General features: G+C 44.7%; 1 long non-coding RNA gene across 1 annotated transcript; it reads left to right on the plus strand.

The window, feature by feature from the left end:
* Positions 1 to 4,042: 4,042 nt before the first annotated feature.
* On the plus strand, positions 4,043 to 13,060 carry LOC145362281 (uncharacterized). The gene is made up of 3 exons (XR_013889968.1): positions 4,043 to 4,194; positions 4,624 to 4,795; positions 12,810 to 13,060. It is a non-coding gene; the product is annotated as an uncharacterized LOC145362281 (long non-coding RNA).
* The last annotated feature ends 327 nt before the right edge of the window (positions 13,061 to 13,387 follow it).

The raw sequence follows: 13,387 nt of genomic DNA on the forward strand, positions 1-13,387 counted from the left end.
ATATTTCAGTAGCAAAGTACTGTAGATACTAGAAATCTGAAATAAAAACTGGGAATCCTCAGTAGGTTTTGCAATGTCTGAGGAGGGAGAAACATGCTAGCATCTGTTTCCCTCCCTATAGTTGATGCCAGACACATGACAAGTATTTCCAGCCTTTTCTCTTTATGATTTAAGAATATTATTTAAAGCCCCCACCTGTATTGTGGTTAAGTGAAGGGTGTATTAGATTAAATATTTCACACTCATTCAATACTCAACAAAATTATAAAGATGTGATTAATGTTCATCTGATGAGCATTTTGACAATAAGGAATAATCATCATAGCTTTAATGGCATTGAACCATATTACAACAATTTAATGTGATTCCTGGAAAAGATAATCAATGAACAAAGACTTTCAGGAGATATGGGTGGACGTTTACCAGTTTGCAGTCTTTAAATCGTTAAAATATTTTTGGTATATTCCTTTGCGTGTAACATTGAGTCATGCTTATTTTAAATGGATTAAAAATAATGCACAGGGAAATGTAGTTTGAGTGTGTTTAAGGATCCCGATTCTATAATCTTTTTAGGTTCTCGGAATAAGCTTGTAGCTATCCTATGCCCAAGTAATGTCAGGGCAAAGCTATTTTCTTTCTTGCTTTAGGCATAGCATTGGTATCTGCAACTTATGGAATTAATGGAGTTTTATCACATGGATAGAACTAGAGGAGGACAAAGGAAGTGCTTCAAAGACACCCTGAAGGCTTGCCTCAGGAAATGCAACATAGATGTCAACACCTGGGAGACCTACTTGGAGCAACCTCTTGATTGAAGCGACACAATTCTTCGAGGACATCCGAAGGCCCAAAATAAGTCTGAGAAAGGAATGCCAGCAAGTCCAAGAATCAAACCCATCTCCCGGAAACAACTGCCAACTGTGCAGTCGAAGTTGCAGCTTTAGGATTAGGCTCATCAGCCACGCAAGGGCCCACAGAACCCGTGACCAGTGATACCCAGTTTCTTAGGTAGACAATCGTTCTGGTCACTGAAGAAGAAGATGATCTCATGGTAGAAGTGGGCAACTGCAGATGTGATTCTTTTGGCAGGTAACTTCCTATTAGTACTGAGACACCAAGCCACAGAAAGCAGAATGGTGACACCCAAGTGTGCAACATGCGTAGCAAAATTTATTATAAACAGATTTGATAAGCCACAATGCTAATATTAAAAATATTAGCTATGTGAAATTAATAACAAATTGCAAGTTAGATTAGAAAGTGTCTTGATAGTAGGAAGCAGAGAGATACACGACAAAGGCTAAGGTGGTGGAGTGTGGTGTCAGGCAGGAGTTAAAGATGGCTGCAAAATAGAAAGGAGAATGCAAGAGTAAAGGGTGTCTGTTTAAACAGTAAGTGGTATCCAAGTGTGTCCTGAGATCACAGAATCACTGAACTGTTACAGTGCAGAAAGAACCAATTTGACCTATCATGGACGATCTTATGAAAAGATATTCTAAGTCCAGAACAAGCGTGAAAACGGGACAGTTTCGGATTTTTTTTTGACAAGTCCACGTAGAATCATAGAATCCTTACAGTGCAGAAAGAGGCCATTTGGCCCATTGAACTCGCACTGACAACAATCCAATCTAAGTTCTATCCTTGTAACCCCATGTATTTACTCTGCTAGTCCCCCTAACACTAAGGGTCAATTTAGCTTGGCCAGTCCACCTAGCCCACACATCTTTGGATCATGGGAGGAAACTGGAATACCCAGAGGAAATGCAGACACAGGGAGAACATGCAAACTCCACACAGACAGATACCTGAGTTCAAAATTAAACCCGGGTTCCCTGGCATTGTGAGGCAGCAGTGCTAACTGCTGTGTCACTGTGCCACCCTTATACTATTCAGCCCATCAAGCCTGCACTTAGAATAATCCCACCCAGGCCCTATCCCTGCAATCCCCTGACAGTAAGGGACAATTTAGCATGTCCAATCAACATAACCTGCAAATCTTTGGAGTGCGGGAGGAAACCAGAGCACCCGGAGGAAACCCACATTGGGAGAATGAGCAAACTCCACACAGACAGAGGCTGGAGTTAAACCCGGTCCCCTGGTGCTGTGAGGCAGCAGTGCTAACCAGTGTGCTGCTCCATCTGTACTTAGTGCATTATAAAATGCTGAAAATTGTTTCTTGCTTGTACGGGGAGAGGGCAGGGCTTAATTTGTCAGAAAGCCAGCTGATAGCAGCAGAGGGCGTAATTGTATGTGTGCAAGTCTCTCCTCTGAGCAGTAAAGAGAGAACTGTCAAAGTCTCTGTTGCTTTCAGCTGGTCTCTGTGGCCTAAAGCAGCCTTCCCCCATCCCACCCCAACTATCATGGGGGCCCACGGTCTATCATCAGCCCCACCTGGCCTGGACAGACTGAACCCCTCCCCCAGCCTGGAAAGATTGATCCCCGTCCGGACCGATCCATCCCCCCTTCCCCTCATAGTCGCCATTGCAGAGTGTCAGTGGGCCTTCCCCCTTCCAATTGCAAGTGGTCACCACTGTAGATAAGTTCATCCCCTCTGGTCTGATTGATCACCCCCCCCCCCCCCCCCCCCCCCGCCCCTCTTTTGCACTGCCAGGTGCCCGGTGAGCAATGCCAGAGTATTGGTGGGCGGTGCCTAAGGGCACCCCACCTTGCTTCTGGTCTTCCGGGGCACCTCAGTGGTCTCTAGGTATACTGGCAAGGCCATCACATTGGCGAGGATCAGCAGTGGTTCTCACCGGAGAGATCCTCCCCCGACAAGACCACACTGGAAAGTGAGTCCAGACAATAATGTCCTGGCTCGCTAATCACATGTTCAATGTATTTAAATTAAATTTAATTAATTTATTCGGTCTCATGCTGGAAATGGGTGCGAAGCTGATCGCACCGGATGTGTGGCGCTGGTAAGATTGCAAGAGGCGAGGAATTGGGTGCAAACCTAATTTTTTGGCTCTATTGCGATCTTATCATCTCCTCCAGTACCATGCCCGTCGGCTAGTGGGGCATGATCACCCCCATTGTGTCTAATGGCTCTCCAAAAATAATCATTACTTAATGTCATATTCCAGCCTTTTCCCCATGTCCTTGCATTGTCTGCTTGAGTCTGTGAGAGTTGAAATAAACTTTTTAGCAGTTTCAATCGCTGTTTGTTGACATCCTTGTGCTATTAATAGCATTAGTGCTGCTTAGCTGATTTCCGCAAGCTATCATTATCAATTTTAAGAATTGTAAATTCACAATTCGATTCACTGCTCAAAGAGAGGCGGTGATGGGCTGTGAAGAATAAGGGCTAGAGGACCTAATTTAATAAAACAATTGGGATGAAGTACCGGAGAACCAAGCTGGACCGTGGCAATGGGCAACCCCTGTGACTGCATTCAACCTTGCTCTGGGGCTGTTGGGTTGGACTCCTGGATCTCCGTCCCCTGATCAAAATTCATGCCATTCAGTGCACCTTTCCCAAGATGGGAGAGGCTGATGTACAGAAAGAGTGAAGAAGTATGAAAGATTGAAGAAGAACAAGAGATTAGAGAAATACAAGGGACTAGAGGAACTTTAGAGATGGAGAAGATGGCAACAACCTGAACCCTTCTCATTGCCAGATTATTGTGATGCATAATCTGTAAATCTTTCTAAAATAATCAAGCCATCACATTTAATTAACTAAAATTGTATTGAAAATTATTGAGGAATAGTATAGTTAAAAAGGATTTGATATCTAATGGTAAATTAAGGTTTAGTAATTGGAGTTATTTATCACCAGTGGAATAAACTTCTCTTTGAAGAAGAGAGGTTCTCACCAACTAAGAAGGGCAAAATATTTTTATACAATTTTTTTATATAAAAATATATATTTAATTAAAATTATAGCAAGAAAAGTTTTTATGAATGAAGTCAGTAGTAAGAGTTTAATTACCAAGTAATGTTTTCATACAAGAAAGACTATAGTAAATTTGGTTTTGTTAAACTTCAAACATGATCTGAAACATGACTTGAAATTAGTTGATTTTTGTTCCTTTTTAGGTTGTAGAAATTGGGAATTTAGTTCCTATTCCCAATCCGTCAAATCCACTCTGGTATTTGCCTGAAAATAGTCCAGTTCAAATACTCGGAGGAGTTACTGATCGCAAGGTTGTCCTCTTGTCTACTACTGAATTTGAGGATTTTACTATTTTGGAGGTGACTTTCAGTTTTATGTGAAACCTTCTGAAAAGCATATTTATATTATACATGTATATAAATAGCCAATGATGAGTACTGCCAACATTATAATCCTGCTGCACTTTTCTATCGAAGTCACATGATCTCAAACCTTTTATGACAATTCTAGCTTGAGTGAATAACATTTGCCACAGGATGACACTTAAACCAGGGCATTTTCCAGTCCAAACACTGGAAGATGGGTCTTAGCATGCTTAAACTGGCTGAAGTTTTCTTGTCCCGCCTGCTGAGGGAATTGTAGCGGGTGGGGCATGAACCATGCAAAGACCCGTTGATCTCGGGCAGGATTTTCTGGTCTTGGGGTGAGCACAGCTGAAAAATCCGGTCCGGTATGATGTTACGGTTCACTGATTGTAGAATCACACTTTATATCTGTTTTGTTTTCAGGTGAGCATTGACAGTTGTTGGATTGGCTCCCTTAGTTGTCCACAGGGAGTGTACTCTGCCACCGTGCACGATGCCATTGCTACAGAAAGTATGTTGTTTATCCGGCAGAATCAACTAATGTATTACTTCAGAGGAAATTTTACCTTACTTCGCAATGTAAATCAAGGATCAGGTACAGTCCATAATCAAACATGTGGGACAGGGGAAGTGTCGATCGGCTGAATTGGAAGCAAAGTAATTGTCCTGATGTAGTATACATAGATACATAGAACAGTACAGCACAGTACAGGCCCTTTGGCCCTCGATGTTGTGCTGAGCTTTGTCCGAAACCAAGATCAAGCTATCCCACTCCCTGTCATTCTGGTGTGCTCCACGTGCCTATCCAATAACTGCTTGAAAGTTCCTAAAGTGTCTGACTCCACTGTCACGGCAGGCAGTCCATTCCGCTCCCCAACCACCCCGAGTAAAGAACTTACCTTGGGCATCCCTCCTATATCTCCCACCGTGAACCTTATAGTTATGCCGCCTAGTAATAGCTATATCCACCTGTCAAAATAGTGTCTGAACGTCCACTCTATCTATCCCCCTCATCATCTTATAAACTTTTATTAAGTCGCCTCTCATCCTCCTCTGCTCTAAAGAGAAAAGCCCTAGCTCCCTCCAAATCAGGCAACATCCTGATAAATCTCCTCTGCACTCTTTCCAGTGCTTCCACATCCTCCTTGTAGTGAGGTGACCAGAACAGGTCACACAATATTCCAAATGTGGTCTTACCAAGATCCTGTACAGTTGCAGCATAACTCCACCGCTCTTAAAACTCTAACCCCCTGTTAATAAATGCTAATACATTATAGGCCTTCTTCACGGCTTTATTCACTTGAGTGGCAATCTTCAGAGGTCCTTGGATATAAACCCCAAGATCTCTCTGTTCCTCCCCATTCCTCAGAACCCTACCGTTGACCCTATAATCCGCATTCAAATTTGTCCTACCAAATGAACCACCTCGCACTTGTCTGGGTTAAACTCCATCTGCCATTTTTCGACCCAGCTCTGCATCTTATCAATGTCTCTTTGCAGCCTACAAGAGCCCTCCACCTCATCCACTACTCCACCAAACTTGATGTCATCAGCAAATTTACTGACCCACCCTTCAGCCCCCTCCTCCAAGTTATTGATAAAAATCACAAATAGCAGAGGACCCAGTACTAATCCCTGTGGTACACTGCTGGTAACTGGTCTCCAGTCTGAAAATTTTCCATCCACCACCACCCTCTGCCTTCTATGAGATAGCCAGTTACTTATCAAATCGGCCAAATTTCCCTCTATCCCACGCCTCCTTATTTTCTTCATGAACTGACCGTAGGGAACCTTATCAGACGCCTTACTAAAATCCATGTATGCGACATCAACTGCTGTACCTTTATCCACACACTTAGTTACCTCAAAGAATTCAATCAAATTTGTGAGGCAAGACTTACCCTTCACAAATCCATGTTGACTATCCTGGATTAAGTTGCATCTTTTCAAATGGTCATAAATCCTATCCCTCAGGATCTTTTCCATTAACTTACCAACCTCCAAAGTAAGACTGACCGGTTTATAATTACCAGAGACATTCCTATTTCCTTTCTTGAATAGAGGAACACCATTCTCCAGTCCTCTGGCACTATCCCCTTGTAAAAAGTCTGACAACACCAGGTTTTAGTCCAACCGATTTATTTGATAATAGACTCACAAGCTTTCGGGTTAGTCCCTTCGTCAGGTGAATGGAGAGTTCTGGCCTCAGACAGAGCATATAAACACAGACTGTCTGTGCTGTATATGCTCTGTCTGAGGCCAGAACTCTCCATTCACCTGACGAAGGGACTAACCCGAAAGCTTTTGAGTCTATTATCAAATAAATCGGTTGGACTAAAACCTGGTGTTGTCAGACTTCTTACTGTGTTTACGCCAGTCCAATGCCGGCATATCCACATCATGACTATCCCCTTGGACAGTGAGGACCCAAAGATCAAAGCTAAAGGCTCTGCAATCTCCTCCCTTGCCTCCCAAAGAATCCTAGGATATATCACATCTGGCCCAGGGGACTTATCAACCCTCAGTTTTTTCAAAATTGCTAATACATCTTCCCTGAGAACATCTGCCTCCATCCTATCAGCTTGTATCACATTCTCGTCCTCAAAAACATGGCGCCCCTCCTTGGTGAACACTGGAGAAAAGTAATCATTCATCGCCCCTCCTATCTCTGACTTCATGCACAAGTTCCTGCTACTATCTTGGAGGGAGCGGAGGTTCAGTTGCAGGATATAGTTATTACGAGAGAGGAAGTGCTAGGGCTTTTAGGTAGCGTAAGGACGGATAAAGCTCCGGGGCCTGATGGTATTTATCCCAGGCTGCTTAGGGAGGCGAAAGATGAAATTGCTGGGCCTCTGGCGCAAATCTTTGTCTCTTCTTTGGACACAGGTGAGGTCCCAGAAGACTGGAGGGTAGCAAATGTGGTCCCGTTGTTCAAAAAAGGTAGTAGGGATAACCCTGGGAATTATAGGCCGGTGAGTTTGACGTCGGTGGTAGGGAAGTTAATGGAAAAAATACTTAGGGGTAGGATGTATGAGCATTTGGAGCGTTGCGATCTGATTAGGGATACGCAACATGGCTTTGTTAGAGGGAGGTCTTGCCTTACGAATCTGGTGGAATTCTTTGAGGAGGTGACAAAAACGGTTGACGATGGGAGAGCCGTTGATGTCATCTATATGGATTTCAGTAAGGCATTTGACAAAGTCCCTCACGGTAGGCTGGTAGAAAAGGTTAAGGCGCATGGGATACGAGGCCAGGTAGCTAGGTGGATTGAGAACTGGCTGGGCAATAGGAGACAGAGGGTAGTTGTGGAGGGTACCTTGTCGGGCTGGAGGCCAGTGACCAGTGGTGTGCCGCAGGGCTCAGTACTGGGACCTCTCCTCTTTGTAGTCTACATAAATGACTTGGAAGAGAGCGTAGGTGGTGTGATCAGCAAGTTTGCTGATGACACCAAGATGGCAGGGTTGGCGGGTACGGAACTGGATTGTCAGGTGATACAACAGGATATAGATAGGTTGGTGCAGTGGGCAGATAGGTGGCAGATGGCATTTAATCCTGACAAATGCGAGGTGATGCATTTTGGACGGAATAATGCAGAGAGGAGCTATGTGATAAAAGGTAGGCCGATTAGGAGTATAGACGTACAGAGGGACCTGGGAGCGCAGGTTCACAAATCCATGAAGCTTGCGTCACAAGTGGAGAACGTTGTTAGGAAGGCTTATGGGATGTTAGCCTTTATAGGAAGGGGCTTAGAGTATAAAAGCTGCCGTCTAATGCTTCAGTTATACAGAACGTTGGTTAGACCGCATTTGGAGTACTGCGTCCAGTTCTGGTCACCTTACTACCGGAAGGACGTGGAGTCTCTGGAAAGGGTGCAGAGGAGGTTTACCAGGATGTTGCCTGGCATGGGGGGACTGGATTACGAGGAGAGATTGAAGAGACTGGGGCTATTCTCCTTGGAAAGACGGAGATTGAGAGGGGACATGATAGAGGTATATCAGATACTGAAGGGAATAGATAGAGTTAATAGTGAGAGACTGCTCCCTAGACTGGGTACGAACACGAGAGGTCATCACTTAAGGGTGAGGGGGGGAGGTATAATTTGGAGGTAAGAAGAAGGTTCTTTACGCAGAGAGTTGTGGGGGTCTGGAATGCGCTACCGAGTAGGGTGGTGGAGGCAGGAACGTTGGACTCGTTTAAGATGCAGTTAGATAGGCACATGAGTGAAACGAGGATGGAGGGATATGGTAGGGGCTATTAAATAGGGTTAAACCTCGGGAGACACCGGAAGGGCAGGCTGTATGATTAATATTTTTTGTCTTTATTCCACAGGTGGAGGTCCACCTCGTGTCAAGCGAGGGGCATGCACACGGCGGGTCGTGCGTGGGCTGCTCTTGGAAGTCCAGGAGTGGCCTAGTACTTCATGTCGGTGTGTGTGCTTGATCCTGGACCGATAGACGGGCGCCGCAACAGCTCAGTGACTAGCACTGCTAGCTGTGCAGATACATGGATTTGGGCCTGTGTCTGTGGGAGTTTGCGCATTCTCCCTGTGGTTGCGTGGGTTTCCTCCGGGCGCTCCAGTTTCCTCCCACACCCCAAAGATGTGCTCTTAGGCTAATCGGTTTCTACCAAATTGACACTATTTCTTCCCTGAATCTGACTGAGTAGGGTCCCATTCGTAGACATGCAGGGTAGAATAGGTGTAGGGTGATGCGGCGGCGCGGGCTCGTTGGGCCGAAGGGCCTGTTTCCCGTGCTGGGTTGTTCTTTGTTCTTTGTATCCTTGACTGGCCCTACCCTCACCCTGGTCATTCTTTTATTTCTCACCTAAGAGCAAAAAGCCTTGGGGTTTTCCTTGATCTGACTCGTCTAGGATATCTCATGCCCCCTCCTAGTTCTCCTAAGCCTTTTTTTTTAGCTCAATCCTTGCAATCTTGTAACCCTCAAGCAACCCAACTGGACCTTGTTTTCTTATTCTTACATACGCTTTCTTTTTCCTCTTGACAAGACATTCAACCTCTTTTGTGAACCATGGTTCCCTCACTCGGCCATTTCTCCCTAGCTGATAGGGACATACTTATCAAGGCATCGCAGTATTTGTTCCTTGAACAAGCTGCACTTTTCATTTGTGCCTTTCCCTGACAGTTTCTGTTCCCATCTTATGCTCCCTAATTCTTGCCTAATTGCATCATAATTACCCCTCCCCCAATTATAAACCTTGCCCTGCCAGATGGCCCTATCCCCCTCCATTGCAATAATGAAAGGCACCGAATTGTGGTCGCTATCTCCAAAGTGCTCTCCCACAAACAAATCTAACACTTGGCCCGGTTCATTACCCAGTACCAAGCCCAATGTGGCCCCACCTCTTGTCGGCCTATCCACATATTGTGTCAGGAAACCCTCCTGCACATACTGTACAAAAACTGCCCCATTAGAACTATTTGACCAATAAAGGTTCCAATCAATATTTGGGAAGTTAGTCACCCATGACAATTACCCTGTGACCTCCACACCTATCCATAATCTGCTTTGCAATTTCTTCGTCCACATCTCTATCAGTATTTGAGGGCCCATAGAAAACTCCTAACGATATGACTGCTCCTTTCCTATTTCTAACTTCAGCCCATATTACCGCAAAAGGCAGATCCCCCTCAAACTATCTTTCTGCAGCCATTAAACTATCCTTTATTAACAATGCTACTCCTCCACCTCTTTTACCACCTTCCCTACTCTTACTGAAATATATATACCCTGGAGCTTCCAACAACCATTCCTGTTCCTGTTCTAAACGTGTCTCTGCAATAGCCACAACATCGTAGTCATACCTTTGCATATATTTATGTATTTCCATCAAATAAATGGACAACAACCTGATACTTCCAAAATATTTGAGCAAAGTTACAAATGGAGATTTAAAGTTAAAGTTTTTATTAGTGTCATAAGTCTGTTTACATTAATACTGCAATGTATTACTGTGAAAATCCCCTAGTTGCCACTCCAGCGCCTTTCAGGGGACACTGAGGGAGAATTTAGCTTAGCCAATGCACTTAACCAACACGTCTTTCGGATTGTGGGAGGAAACAGGAGCACCCGGAGGAAACCCATACAGACATGGGGAGAGTGTGCAAACTCCACACAGACAGTGACCTAAGGCTGGAGTTGAACCCGGGTCCCTGGTGCTATGAGGCAGCAGTGCTAACCACTGTGTCACTGTTCACCTTTAAAATTTTCACATTTTATTAATGTAGTTTTGACTCAAGTCTCACTGGAGGGAAATTGCGAGTCTTTAAAATGTCTTGACCTCAATGACATTGTGATATCACGGACACCATCCACCAGGTGCACTCTCAAGGTGTAAATCTAAGTGTAAAATTGCTCTTGGGTTGCAAGTGAGTAAAACACTGGCCTGTATGTTAACTGGAGATGGAAAGGGTGTCGGGGTGTCCGTAGTAAGCAATGACCCTGCCATGGAGTGTGTACTGATTTTAGTACAAGGTCAGTCTCCCTTTACTAATATGTGGCTGACACCTGGTAGCTTAACTGGCTGACGGGTTTAATTAAAGCTTAGTGGCAAAGGCCGCAGCTATATATCCATGCAAGGCTTTGCATAAGATTGGAATTTCATCAAGGGTGGAAGTCTGATTGGCCCATTCAGATTTCAGTGCACGGAGTTCACTGGCCTTAGCGTGTGGCGCCATGATGGTGAGAAACACGATTGGTTTCCAATAGCAGAGACCTGGCTCGGTCATGCTAGGGGGCTTGGAGGCCACTGAAGATGGGTGATTGGGGGCATGGCCAGGCAGTGCCCATCGAGCAGTGCCTACTTGGCACACTAGAGGTGCCTGACAGTGACCACTGGACAGCCCTATAGTGCCAGGTGTTAGGGACAGTGCTGAGGGGGTGGAATCAGAGTGTTGGCGATGACTTGGGGGGTGGCTGTAGGGGTTCGTGTCTGACTGAGAGTGGGTGGGGGGGGAGTGGGTTATGCAGGAGTGGATCATGTAGGCGGTTCTGATGGGGCTCAACTCACGGGCCGGGCAGGGAGACTAATTGGAAAGACCGCGATGCTCACGACCCATGTTGGGGAGGGGGTGGGGGAACATGCCACTGATGAAAGTTGGGGGGAGGTCCCAGTGTCCATGGTATGAGCAAGAGCATCTCCCAGTGCATTGTGAGATCAGGCATCCTTGCAAAATGGCTCATGAGTACTCTGAAGCTGACTCACTGGCTGTTGAGCCAGTGGCAGTGGTTGTGGCCACTGGACATCCTGACAGTGCCAGTTGGGCAACACCAGTGTGCCAGAGAAGTGCAAGGGGAAAGGGCCTAAGTGGGGGCCATGATAGCTGGGTGGTTGTGCAAGGGTGGATCATGTTGGGGTCATGATGGGGGGTGGGGTATGTCAGTGGTCAAGCGGGGGACTCATAGAGTAGGCCCTGATGCGGCAACACATGTTGGAGAGTGGGTGGTCCCATGTCTGTGGAGAGGGGAGTCCCATTTTTGTGGGAAGAGGGAGGGGGGTCTCCCAGTGCACTGTGTGATTGTGGCTGTCTTGCAAAATGGCGCTCGAGTACTCTGAAGTTGGGCTCACCAACTCATTTAGGCACCATTCTCCTGGTACCGCACAAAACTCCCAATCACCAAAAAACTGATAGTGTGAAGGACTGTGGTACGGACTGCAGCTGAGACACTGGCGTGGATCACTCCGTTATTCTCACGTTGTTTTTTGGGAGAATTCTGCCCATTGTTTCAATGCCACTTTCAGCTTTGGGTACAAAGATAAAGTGCTATCATTTTAGACGACGCAGGTGATGGAGCTACACCAATCACTGTGATACTGCATTTTACGGATTAGGCCAAATCTTTCTCTGTCATTCAGTTCTGCATTCAGCTTACTCCTAATATGGATGCTACGTTCTGAAAAGTCACAATCGTGCCTCATATTTCTGTTGTGGCTCACAAAGTGATCTATAGAATTCATGGTTTGCTGTCTGAAATACATAAATTCAAGATGGTGTATGCAAAAATCAAGTTTAATTCTTAATTGGTCTTCCATAATGAGGAAAGCTGCTGCTTCATGGAATTGGATTGTGAGATCATCGTGTCAGTTCACATGAGTTTGATATCTGTGGCTGGAACAAATGTTGAAGCCTGCACCGTTCTTTAAGGCTTAAATTTTGTGGCTCCACTTGCTTACAGTTCTTTGGATTACCTCTACATTTGATATTGGTCAATGTATGTTTGCATGCAATTGTCAGTTAATTCAACACCTACCGGTGGTCAAATTTCAAATCTTCCTGCTCAATATTGGATCAGTACCACAGTTTGGATATATTTATCCAATGCGTCACAGAACCATAAATTGCACCGAAATCTTGCTGCCATTTATGCCAACGAGATCTTATGGTCCCACTCATGGCACATCCCCACCACAGGTTTTCTGGTGTTGAAGGGTGTGTCCAATGGGAAGCTGCCTGCGACATTGCCTCCAACAAAAATGCTTTGGAAGGTCGGAAAGCCCCATCCTTGGTCTCTGAATGGGAAATCATAACTTGAATCTCAAGTAAGTGTTTTTTTAATTTCACTGTCTTGTGCATTTCCTTTTATATTTTGCAGACAGATGGCACCGTGTGTTGAGCTCTGTATGTGTGGAAAAACTGATTCCAGTTTTTCTTACTATTCACAATGAAGAAAATCTATTTGTCATTGGGGGAGGCAAGCACAAAGCAATGATCTTCTTTGGCACTATCAAAGGTCTGTAAACATGAATAACAAAGCTGATGATGTGTAATCTTTGAATTTTGATGTCTAGAATTTAGAATATTTTGCTTGGCAAGATCACACAAATAAATAAATTGCGAGTGTTATTGCTTCATGTGCCACTTACATCAGAATAAGAAAACAGTTGGGTGAGCCAGAAACAATTGCAAATGTTACTGGCCAGATAAGGAAAGGGCAGTTATTGTGGGTGATATGAATTTTCAAAAGAAATTTGGGAAAGGACAATGTAAGAATTTTAAAAGGAAGATGGTGACAATGAGAGGCTTACATCTTTAATTCCTCCATTATTTGTTAGACTCAAACCCAGATGCAAATAATGATGTTCATAATGTTGAAGTCCAGACAAATAATCTTGAGATCAAATCCTACCATGACTGTTTTGTATGTGAATTAAGTTTTAAAAATAACTACAT

This window comes from Carcharhinus amblyrhynchos, unplaced genomic scaffold, assembly GCF_965287045.1.
Source record: "Carcharhinus amblyrhynchos unplaced genomic scaffold, sCarAmb.v2.hapA scaffold_37, whole genome shotgun sequence".
NCBI classification, from domain to species: Eukaryota; Metazoa; Chordata; class Chondrichthyes; order Carcharhiniformes; family Carcharhinidae; genus Carcharhinus; species Carcharhinus amblyrhynchos.